Source organism: Lissotriton vulgaris, chromosome 8 (assembly GCF_964263255.1).
Source record: "Lissotriton vulgaris chromosome 8, aLisVul1.2, whole genome shotgun sequence".
In the NCBI taxonomy this organism is placed as follows: domain Eukaryota; kingdom Metazoa; phylum Chordata; class Amphibia; order Caudata; family Salamandridae; genus Lissotriton; species Lissotriton vulgaris.
The window spans coordinates 187,004,955-187,015,480 of NC_141696.1; positions in this window are offsets into that span (position 1 = coordinate 187,004,955).

A 10,526-nucleotide genomic window follows, 5' to 3' on the forward strand; every position below is an offset into this window, starting at 1 on the left:
CTACGGGAGAAAATTCAGGTTAGGGGTAAGTACAGTTATAATTACTTTTGCGGTTCAGAACTGGGCTGAAAGGTACAGTACTGGCTCCTCTCCTGATTCCAGGTGAGTAATTCGAAATCCGTTACTCGGCTGATTTTATATGAATATTTTAGAGTTTCAAAACTTCACACTTAGAAGATTTTTCGACTCAAACCAGCCAATGTTATCCTATGGCAGGAAAATGAGTTATCGGTTTCCATGTGAGTACTCGACTGGTGAAGTTAAGGTTCTGGGCATAGACTCAGAGGTCTCCCAGAGTCGTAACGGTACTGTAGTTACACCTTCAGCGGCACAGGGGAAGCCGGGTGCAGAGAGAGTGGGCCCAATGCAATTCAATGGAGGGTAGGGGACTATTCTATTCTATTATTCTATTCTATTAAAATTATTTATTACGCGCACTATCACCAGCGGTTTCTTGGCGCTCATTGACATATAGAGTTGATCAAGGGTGAGGGATTAATCATAGGCAGCTTGAAAGAGCAGGGTTTTTAGAAGTGTACGAAAACAGTCGTACGTTGGACAGAGACGGAGAGAGGAAGGTAGGGCGTTCCAGGTGGAGGGAGCCAGGACGGAAAAGCTCAGACCTCCGTGCTTTTTTCTTTTGAATCTTGGGACCTCAAGGAGGTTTAGTGATGCTGAGCGAAGGGCTCTGGGAGGAATGTGACGGGACAAGGCCGAAGAGATGAACTTGGGAGCTGCGTCCGATAGGGCCTTGAAGGTAGTGCATGCCAGTTTGAAGGTGCAGCGTTTGGAAACAGGGAGCCAATGCAGGCTGCAGAGGAGGGGAGTGACGTGCTGGTGTTTGGGCTGGCAGAAAATCAGGCGAGCAGCCTGATTCTGCACCAGCTGAAGTCGGTGGAGGTGACATGCAGGAATTCCTGCGTACAGAATGTTGGCGTAATCAAGCCTGGAGGTGATGAGCGCAATGACAACCTGGGTCAGGGCCTCTTTAGTAAGAAACCTGCTGATCTTGCGGATCCGCCTGAGGTGGAAGAAACAGGCAGAGGTAACCGCGTTGATATGTGGTCTCATTGATAGATCTTCGGAAATGATCACCCCCAGGCTTTTGACTGAGCTCACAGGAGTGGGTGCAGTCCCCAAAGATGTAGGCCAGAAGGTGGTATTCCATGGGTGATTGGGGCCGCCCACCAAGACGAGCTCAGTCTTGGTGGGGTTCAGCTTTAGGTGGCTGTGGTACATCCACTCTGCAATGGTCAGCATGGTGGACTGGAAATTAATTCGGGAGGAAAGGAGGGAGTCTATGGGAAAAATTAACTGAAGGTCGTCCGCATAATTAAAGATAGTGACCGGGGAGTTGCGGAGGGAGGCTAAAAGTGGTTGAAGATATAAATTGAAAAGGAGAGGGGATAGTGCAGAGCCCTGTGGGACACCGCAGGAGAGGGAAGTGAAAGGTGCGGAAAAGGTGGAAAGGTGGACGGACTGTGAACGCTGGTGAAGGAAGGATCTGAGCCAGTCAAGGGCCACTCCCTGAATGCCGGCATTGTGGACACGGTCGATCAAGATGGTATGATCGACCGTGTCGAATGCCGCTGAGAGATCTAATAGGACAAGGGCTTGAGAGATGTTTTTGTCAGCTCCTTTCCTAAGGGTGTCCATGACTGCTACTATGACCGCCTCGGTGGAGTGGAGGGGTCTGAAACCCGCTTGTTGAGGATCTAAGAAGGATGATTTCTCTATGAAAGAGCTCAGGCAGCGGGTAACGTAGGTCTCCAAGATCTTACCTAGGTAGGGGAGAAGGGAGATGGGTCTGTAGTTACTGAGTAATGTAGGGTCTGCATTGGGTTTCTTTAGTATTGGTAAGACTGCAGCTTGCTTGAAGGAGGATGGGACCTCCCCGGTAGCAAGGGAGTTGTTAAGTAGTGCTAGCGGGGGGCCTGGGCATGCAAGAAAGGCTCCTTTCAGGACCTGCGAAGGACAGCAATCATTGGGGGATCCTGAGCTGACTTTATGAAGGAGTGAGGAGAACTCTTGTAAAGATATAGGTGGGAATTCAGTCAGGATACTAGTGTTTGTAGGGGGAAGAGGAGGAGGAGTAGGAGAAGCCGGGGTAGGGATATTATTTTTTATTGTTGTAATTTTTTCTATGAAATAAGAATTGAGCGAATCACAGAGGGTTTGGGTCGGCTGAGGTTGGGGGGTGACTCTATCTGGTAGGGAGAGCTCATTTACAATTGAGAAGATGTCTTTCGTTTTGTTAGTTGAATTCAACATTTTTTGTGAAAAATATGCCGTCTTGGCTGCCAGAATAGATTGTTTATAAGATTTTAGGGTCTCAGTGTAAACAAGTTTGAGCTGAGGATCGTAATGGCGACGCCAGCGGCGTTCAGTTTGCCGCAGGGCGAGTTTATCCGCTTTAAGTTGGTCCGTAAACCAACGTTGAGCGTCGTGGGGGCGCATAGCTTTAATTGTTTTAAAGGGGGCAGCTTTGTCGCTAGCCTGACGCAGCCATTCGTCAAGTTTTTCAGCCTGATTCTCTAGTGAGGACAGCGGCGTGGGTGCGGTGGAAGCCAATAAATCGTGGAAATCAGGCGGATTGACCCTTTTCCAATTGTGAGCCAGCTTATTCTTAATACGGGGGGGAAGACACAGGGTGTGCAGATGTAGGTGAAAGGAAATGAAGTAGTGGTGGGACCAGGAGCACGGGAAAACTGAAGGAGGTGAAATGTCAAGGTTTGATGTCCAGACTTGGTCGAGGATATGACCTTTCAGATGGGTGGGGGTGTGGATATGTTGGGAGAGGTTCATACCTTTGAGAAGGTCAGTGAATTCCACCGATGAGTGGCTTTCGTGGACATCAGATGGCCAGTAATTGAAATCACCGATAACCACAATATTAGCGTGGTTGATTGCCAGTTGAGCGATAGCGTCGCTGAAGAGTTGGGGGAAGAGAGGCATAGGATCAGGGGGTCTATATGCGAGGACACAGATGAAAGACGATTTAGGGGAAGTGAATTTTAGTGCCAAGTGTTCTGTTTTAGGGATAGGGGTCATCATGATCTCAGAAAAGGTATGTTTAGAGCGGATGATAGCCGCCACTCCGCCACCAGTCTTCCCAACAGGCCGGTTGGCGTGCATAATGTAGTAACCCGTGGGGATTGCTGCCAGGATATCGGGGGCTGAGTCTTCGGTGATCCAAGTTTCTGCTAAGAGAAGGATATCAATAGAGCTTTGATGCAGTAATTGGAAGATCTCGAGCTGATGTCGAATGAGGGAACGGGTGTTAAGGTAGTAGATTGATAGAGAGGTGGTGATCTGAGGAGCTAAGGGGGAAGGGTCAAAGAGATCGCCCAGTGCCGGAAAGTTAGATGGGATGAGGATGCCACATGTCTGAGCCGCTTTAACAGCACGGGCAGGGATGGGTCCAGAGCGATTCAGTCCCAAGAGATCGGCGGAGGAGTAAGAGAATAAATGGGCGTTACGACAGGGCCCTGGGCCTGGTCGGCCGCGGACGGGCGCAGACGGGCTTGACTTGTGCGCGACTTCGGCGCGAAGTCGGCGCTCCCGCTGCGCTCGTCGGCTGCGCTTCCTCCATGTCGTCATAAATACCCTGCAGGTGAGGGAGCACTAGACCGCTGACCTGCAAAGGTTGCGTGCAGGGCGGAAGTGCTGTAGCAAGCAAGAGGAAGTGGCGCTCTGGGAACTGACCCTCCGCAACAAACGGCACCAAGCCGGGGCGGAACGGGGCCAAGAGCGGCTGTCAGCGCAAGTACTACACAATTAAAATGAGTTTACAAATGCAAAGCAATTTTTTTAATTAAATGAAAAGCGTGCTTTTAAAATCAGCCGCAGCGAGTGTGAAAGCGGTAGCAGCCTCTGTCACCCACGTTAGCAGCCTTGATCGCCGCGTTAGTCGATGGGCGGAGGCCAGAACAGGAACTAAATACTAATACCGGCTCGGCAGCACTAGACCGCTGACCTGCAAAGGTTGCGTGCAGGGCGGAAGTGCTGTAGCGAGCAAGAGGAAGTGGCGCTCTGGGAACTGACCCTCCGCAACAAACGGCACCAAGCCGGGGCGGAACGGGGCCAAGAGCGGCTGTCAGCGCAAGTACTACACAATTAAAATGAGTTTACAAATGCAAAGCAATTTTTAAAATTAAATGAAAAGCGTGCTTTTAAAATCAGCAGCAGCGAGTGTGAAAGCGGTAGCAGCCTCTGTCACCCACGTTAGCAGCCTTGATCGCCGCGTTAGTCGATGGGCGGAGGCCAGAACAGGAACTAAATACTAATACCGGCTCGGCAGCACTAGACCGCTGACCTGCAAAGGTTGCGTGCAGGGCGGAAGTGCTGTAGCGAGCAAGAGGAAGTGGCGCTCTGGGAACTGACCCTCCGCAACAAACGGCACCAAGCCGGGGCGGAACGGGGCCAAGAGCGGCTGTCAGCGCAAGTACTACACAATTAAAATGAGTTTACAAATGCAAAGCAATTTTTAAAATTAAATGAAAAGCGTGCTTTTAAAATCAGCAGCAGCGAGTGTGAAAGCGGTAGCAGCCTCTGTCACCCACGTTAGCAGCCTTGATCGCCGCGTTAGGGGACCTTCGGTTGATGGCTGTAAGCAAGCAGGACACGCGGCTGTGGGAGCTGAGCTCCTGGTCACCTACTCAGAACAAGTGGGGAAGTAGAATAGGGTAGTAGTTGCACTTCCAGCGGCACACGGGTGGCTGGGTGCAGGGTGCTTTTGAGCCATCGGGCGCTCAATGTTATCCAATGGGAAAGTTAAAAAGGGAAAAAAGGCGGCACACTCGGGGACTGAAATTCTTCAGGTGCAACCACCACTTCGAGAGATAACTTGGGATCTTGGAGAAGAGGTCGGTACCCCAAAGGAAGGCACAGGAAGCCGCAGGGCGCCGGGTGCCGGGGTGTCTTTTGGTGTCGGGAAATCTTACCCTCAGCTGGTCGTGGTTGGAGGGGTCCCTGGTTCTGAGGCTGCAGGCGTCGTCTGGTTCCTTGAGGAGGGTCTTTGGGCACTGGACATCGGGTCCCAGTCACCAGGGGGACGTCCTCGTGGTCTTGGATCACTCGGGCACGGCCCTGGATCGGTGGGTGCAGAGTGGGCTGGATTTGCGGTTCCTGGCTGGCACCAGGGGTATTGCTGTTGAAGCAGAGCCTCTGCTTAGGGGAGTCCCAGTCTTTCAGAGGGTCAAGGCAGGCAGGTCCTCCGGGTTTCCTAAGGTTGCTGTCCGCAGGAGTTGCTGGGATTACGCAGGAGCAGGTTCCAGGATCGACAGGCCGGTAGGGCTGGGGCCAAGTCAGTTGGTGTAGTCCTGTTGTTAGCAGCGTCACGGCGGGTCTTCTTCTTCTTGATCTTCTTTCTTCTTTTCTTATCGGGATCGGGATCTGAGGAAGGAAGGTTCAGGGTCCCCCTAAATACTAAGTTTAGGGGCGTTACAGGTAGGGCAAGGGCAGGGACCAATAGGTCCCTGTCCTGGGGTGGGTACACACCCTAGCCTGCTACTCTCCTGTGGGAGGGCGGCAGGAGCCTAGCTGTGATTGGGCAGGGCTCCCCATCTTCAAGATGGCCGGAGCCCGGGGTCGTGCTTCACCTCGCCTCTCCCACCTGAGGGGTGGGGTTAGCACAGGCTGGCACACCCCCCTTCCTGACATAGGGTTTCCCGCCAGCCTTCCTACCAGAGTGGGGGTTAGAACTGGTGGAGGCCAGTTGCTGAGTACAGCAAGTGGCCTGGAGAAGCTCTCAAAGGTGGCATGCCTTTGAAGCTTCTCCCTGCCCATCCTGGGGGAGGAGACCTAGCACCTCGCCCAGAATGTGCATTGTTGCAGGCCCAGGAAGCGGGGGGCTCTCAACCCAGGAGTCCAGCAACATGTCTGCGGTGTGACAGCCTCGGCAGCCACTCAGGCCAGACGTGGATTGTAGGTTAGGTTTCAAAGGGCATCTCTAAGATGCCCTCTGTGGTGCATTTTACATTAAATCCCACACTGACATCAATGTGGGTTTAATGTGCTGAGAAGTTTGTTATCAAACTTGTCAGTCTTCAGTGTAGCCATTATGGTGCTGTAGAGTTCGGAATGACAACCTCTCAGCACCATATACTCTTAATGGCATCACTGCACTAACAGTGCCCTGGAATGTTCCTGGGTACTGTATGGGCACAGGGCTCATGTACCTGTGCCCACACCACTGGCATAGGGCACCCAGCTAGAGGGGTGACTGATGTATGCCAGGGCAGTGGGTTTGTGGGCATGGCACACAGGGATGTGTGCCATGTTGACTCTCTGTTTAGTTCTGTACTTAGCCACTCAGTCTGCAAAGGCAGTGCGTGGGTGTCAGGGTACATGGCCCCTAAGAGTGACACAATAAGTGCTGCAGCATTTAGGGGTCTTCTCTGGTCACCATGCCCTGGGTACCTACGGTACTATTTACTAGGGGCTGACAGGTGGCCAGAGATGCCAATTGGGTTTTGTTTGAATACAGTTTTAGGGAAGGAACACAGGCCCTGGGCACCTGGTTGGCAGGAGCCCACGGAACACTCAGTCAAAGCACATCAGCAGTTCAGCAAAAAGTGGGGGCATACCAATGCAAGAAAGATGGCACTTTCTCACAATGGTGTGGCAGAGTTCTGGTGCAATGGAGGAGCCAGCTCTGTTGACCATGTGCTGAGGGCAGCGTTCCGAGGAGGTTCCGGAGTGGATGCTCTTCATGATCCTGAAGGTGTCATCAGAGGTGAGGGGGTCCAGTTGGGCAGTGTCTGCTGGGGTCTGAAGCCATTGGGTCCAGTGGTTGCAGTGGGGTGTGTGGGTCTTGGGTTGTGAAGCTGTCGTAGATCTCCTTGATCTTGTGGTGGAAGAAAGTGGGGAGGGTGTCGCCAGGGTCTTAAGGTGGTGGATTGTCTGCTGTCTTTGTGTTGGGTTTGGTGAGATTCTTTGACCACGGTGAAGAGTTCTTTGCTGTTGTGTGCGTTGGCATTCATGCTTTCCTGTATGGCTGTGTTATGTTAACAAGTTTTCCTTTGTCTCTTTAAGGACAACTTGTTATGGTCCTGTGCACCCACTCGGGACAATTGTTATTGTTCAAGATCGTTCTGTTTTCTGCTGTCCCTGGGTGTTCTGTTTAAACTGTTTAGTTGGGCAGTTACACTGAGGGCACCAGAAGACTGGTTGTGGGTTCTCTGCTCTCCGAGCTTATCTGAAATAAACCCTGAGTTTTCACCTACTTCGTCTGGAGATTCTTCAATTTAACAGGCTGCTTTCTTTGTTGTTCTGATGAGGTGGTGGTGTGTGGTGACGGGGGTTTTGAAGGCTGCGTGGTCTGCTGCAATCTTGCTGCTCCTCCATGTTTTCTTGAGCCGTCTACAGGTGTGCCTGGACTATTGGAGGGCGGGAGAGAATCAGCTGGCTTTCTTGGAGGGCTGCTTGCCTGAGGTTTTCCTGAGGGTCGACAGTTTGCTGGTGCAATTCGAGATCCAACGGTGGAGGTTGCGTGCTGAGGTGTTGGCATCCGTGGATGTTGGTGGCCGTGATGTGCAGAGGGAGGTGGTGAGTGGGTCTTCGTTCATCTTGTTCCAGCTTCTGCAAGTATAGCGGTCGGCGTGGTGGCATATGGTGGGATTGCTTAAGAAGTGGACGCAGTGGTGATCGGTCCAATGTGGCTCAGAGGTGTGGCTGACGGAGATGTTCTTGCTTGCGGAGAAGATGGGGTCAAGCATGTGTCCATCTTAGTTGGTTAGAGAGGTGACCAGTTTTTGAGTCCGATGGTGGTGAGGTTCTCCAGTAGGGATGAGGTGTTGTGGTCGTCGAGGTTGTCCAGGTGGCAATTGAGGACACAGAAGAGGATGTAGTCTGTTGAGGTGGTAACATGGTGAGCAATGAAGTCAGCTATGGCTACGCTGAAAGGGGGGTGAGGTCAGGGAGGTCTCTAGATGAGGGTGCTGTGGAGGGTGGCTTTCGGGTTGGTCTGGATCTGGAGGTGTTCCATGTCGGTGAGTGGTCGTCGGAGCTGGTTGTGAGGTGGAGGGTATTTTTGTGTACGATGGCAATGCCTTCTCCTGGCCTGTTGACGGGTCCTTGTGAATGATTTTGTGGCCTTTAGGGATGGCGGTTGTGATGTCCAGGGGTTCATCCAGGTTTTTGTAAAGAAGGCGACGTCAGGGGAGTTGGAGTCCCAGATCTCCACTGCATTTCTCTTGAAGGAGCGGGTGTTGAGTAGGATGCAGCTGAGGTGGTCAGGTCAAGTTCTTGAGGGTCATGCGGTAGGAGGGTTTGGTATGTTGAGGCTTGAGAAGGCGCAGTTGCTGCAGGTGAATGGGCCTTGGGTGTTCTGAGGTAACACAAGGTGACAGGTGGTGGAATGTCCAGAGTTGAGTGTGTAGAGGGTGCTAGCGTTGTAGTTGTAGGGGCCGTGGGAACTATTGTCTGTGGTGCTAGAAGCGGTGCAGGCGCAGAGAGGCACAGACCGTCTTGCCTTTGCCTTGCCTTGCAGTTGACTGGGGGTGAGTATTTGATTTGCTCAAACGCTCCGTCCATCATCCCCTTTTGTATCGCTTTGTTCGCCCTAAGTTGGCAGGGTATGCTCAGACGTGAGTCCCTTGATCACTTGGCCACTGGATTCAAGATAGCCTGGCTGATGAGGATTATGAATCCGAAACCGGTCCCAGGATGCTTGTTTCCGGTCCAGGGAAGACATGGCTTGGCAGTTCGGGCTGGACTGTTCCCATGAGGCACTGGGTCAGACTGATTTGCATATGGCCATGTCTGAACTGTGGTGGCTGAGTGGGCTAAATAATGGTGATGGATTAAACCCAGATCAGTGTACTGGGGGTGAGTATTTGATTTGCTCAAACGCTCCGTCCATCATCCCCATTTGTATCGCTTTGTTCGCCCTAAGTTGGCAGGGTATGCTCAGACGTGAGTCCCTTGCTCACTTGGCCACTGGATTCAAGATAGCCTGGCTGATGAGGATTATGAATCCGAAACCGGTCCCAGGGTGCTTGTTTCCGGTCCAGGGAAGACATGGCTTGGCAGTTCGGGCTGCACTGTTCCCATGAGGCACAGGGTCAGACTGATTTTCATATGGCTATGTCTGAACTGGGGTGGCTGAGTGGGCTAAAGAATGGTGATGGATTAAACCCAGATCAGTTGACTGGGGGTGAGTATTTGATTTGCTCAAACGCTCCGTCCATCATCCCCTTTTGTATCGTTTTGTTCGCCCTAAGTTGGCAGGGTATGCTCAGACATGAGTCCCTTGCTCACTTGGCCACTGGATTCAAGATAGCCAGGCTGATGAGGATTATGAATCCGAAACCGGTCCCAGGATACTTGTTTCCGGTCCAGGGAAGACATGGCTTGGCAGTTCGGGCTGGACTGTTCCCATAAGGCACAGGGTCAGACTGATGTGCATATGGCCATGTCTGAACTGGGGTGGCTGAGTGGGCTAAATAATGGTGATGGATTAAACCCAGATCAGTTGACTGGGGGTGAGTATTTGATTTGCTCAAACGCTCCGTCCATCATCCCCTTTTGTATCGCTTTGCTCGCCCTAAGTTGGCAGGGTATGCTCAGACGTGAGTCCATTGCTCACTTAGCCACTGGATTCAGGATAGCCTGGCTGATGAGGATTATGAATCCGAAACCGTTCCCAGGATGCTTGTTTCCGGTCCAGGGAAGACATGGCTTGGCAGTTCGGGCTGGACTGTTCCCATGAGGCACAGGGTCAGACTGATTTGCATATGGCCATGTCTGAACTGGGGTGGCTGTGTGGGCTAAAGAATGGTGATGGATGAAACCCAGATCAGTTGACTGGGGTGAGTATTTGATTTTCTCAAACGCTCCGTCCATCATCCCCTTTTGTATCGCTTTGTTCGCCCTAAATTGGCAGGGTATGCTCAGACGTGAGTCCCTTGCTCACTTGGCCACTGGATTCAAGATAGCCTGGCTGATGAGGATTATGAATCCAAAACCTGTCCCAGGATCCTTGTTTCCGGTCCAGGGAAGACATGGCTTGGCAGTTTGGGCTGGACTGTTCCCATGAGGCACAGGGTCAGACTGATTTGCATATGGCCATGTCTGAACTGGGGTGGCTGAATGGGCTAAAGAATGGTGATGGATTAAACCCAGATCAGTTGACTGGGGGTGAGTATTTGATTTGCTCAAACGCTCCGTCCATCATCCCCTTTTGTATCGCACGGCCACATAGCAGCCACCAGTAAGTAGTGTTGGGGAGGCACGAGGGCTGCTCAGCTGGGAGGCGGGAAAACTGACTTGGAAGGGGACAGGGCCCGCGGGAAGCGAGCAGCAGCGAGAGCGGGAAGAGGGGAACCGGAGTGAGAGTAAAGGATAGAAGTGAGCAGTAAAAACAAGAGGCAGTGCAAAGAAATAGAGTAAAGGCAATAAAAGAAAAGAAACAACAGCAATAGAATAAAAAGAAAAGAAACAGCAGACAGAACAAGACCTCACCACTGGGCCACTAGGGATGAGGCGCACACAGGGGCCTGCGGGTGGAGGATGGCCTCAAATTA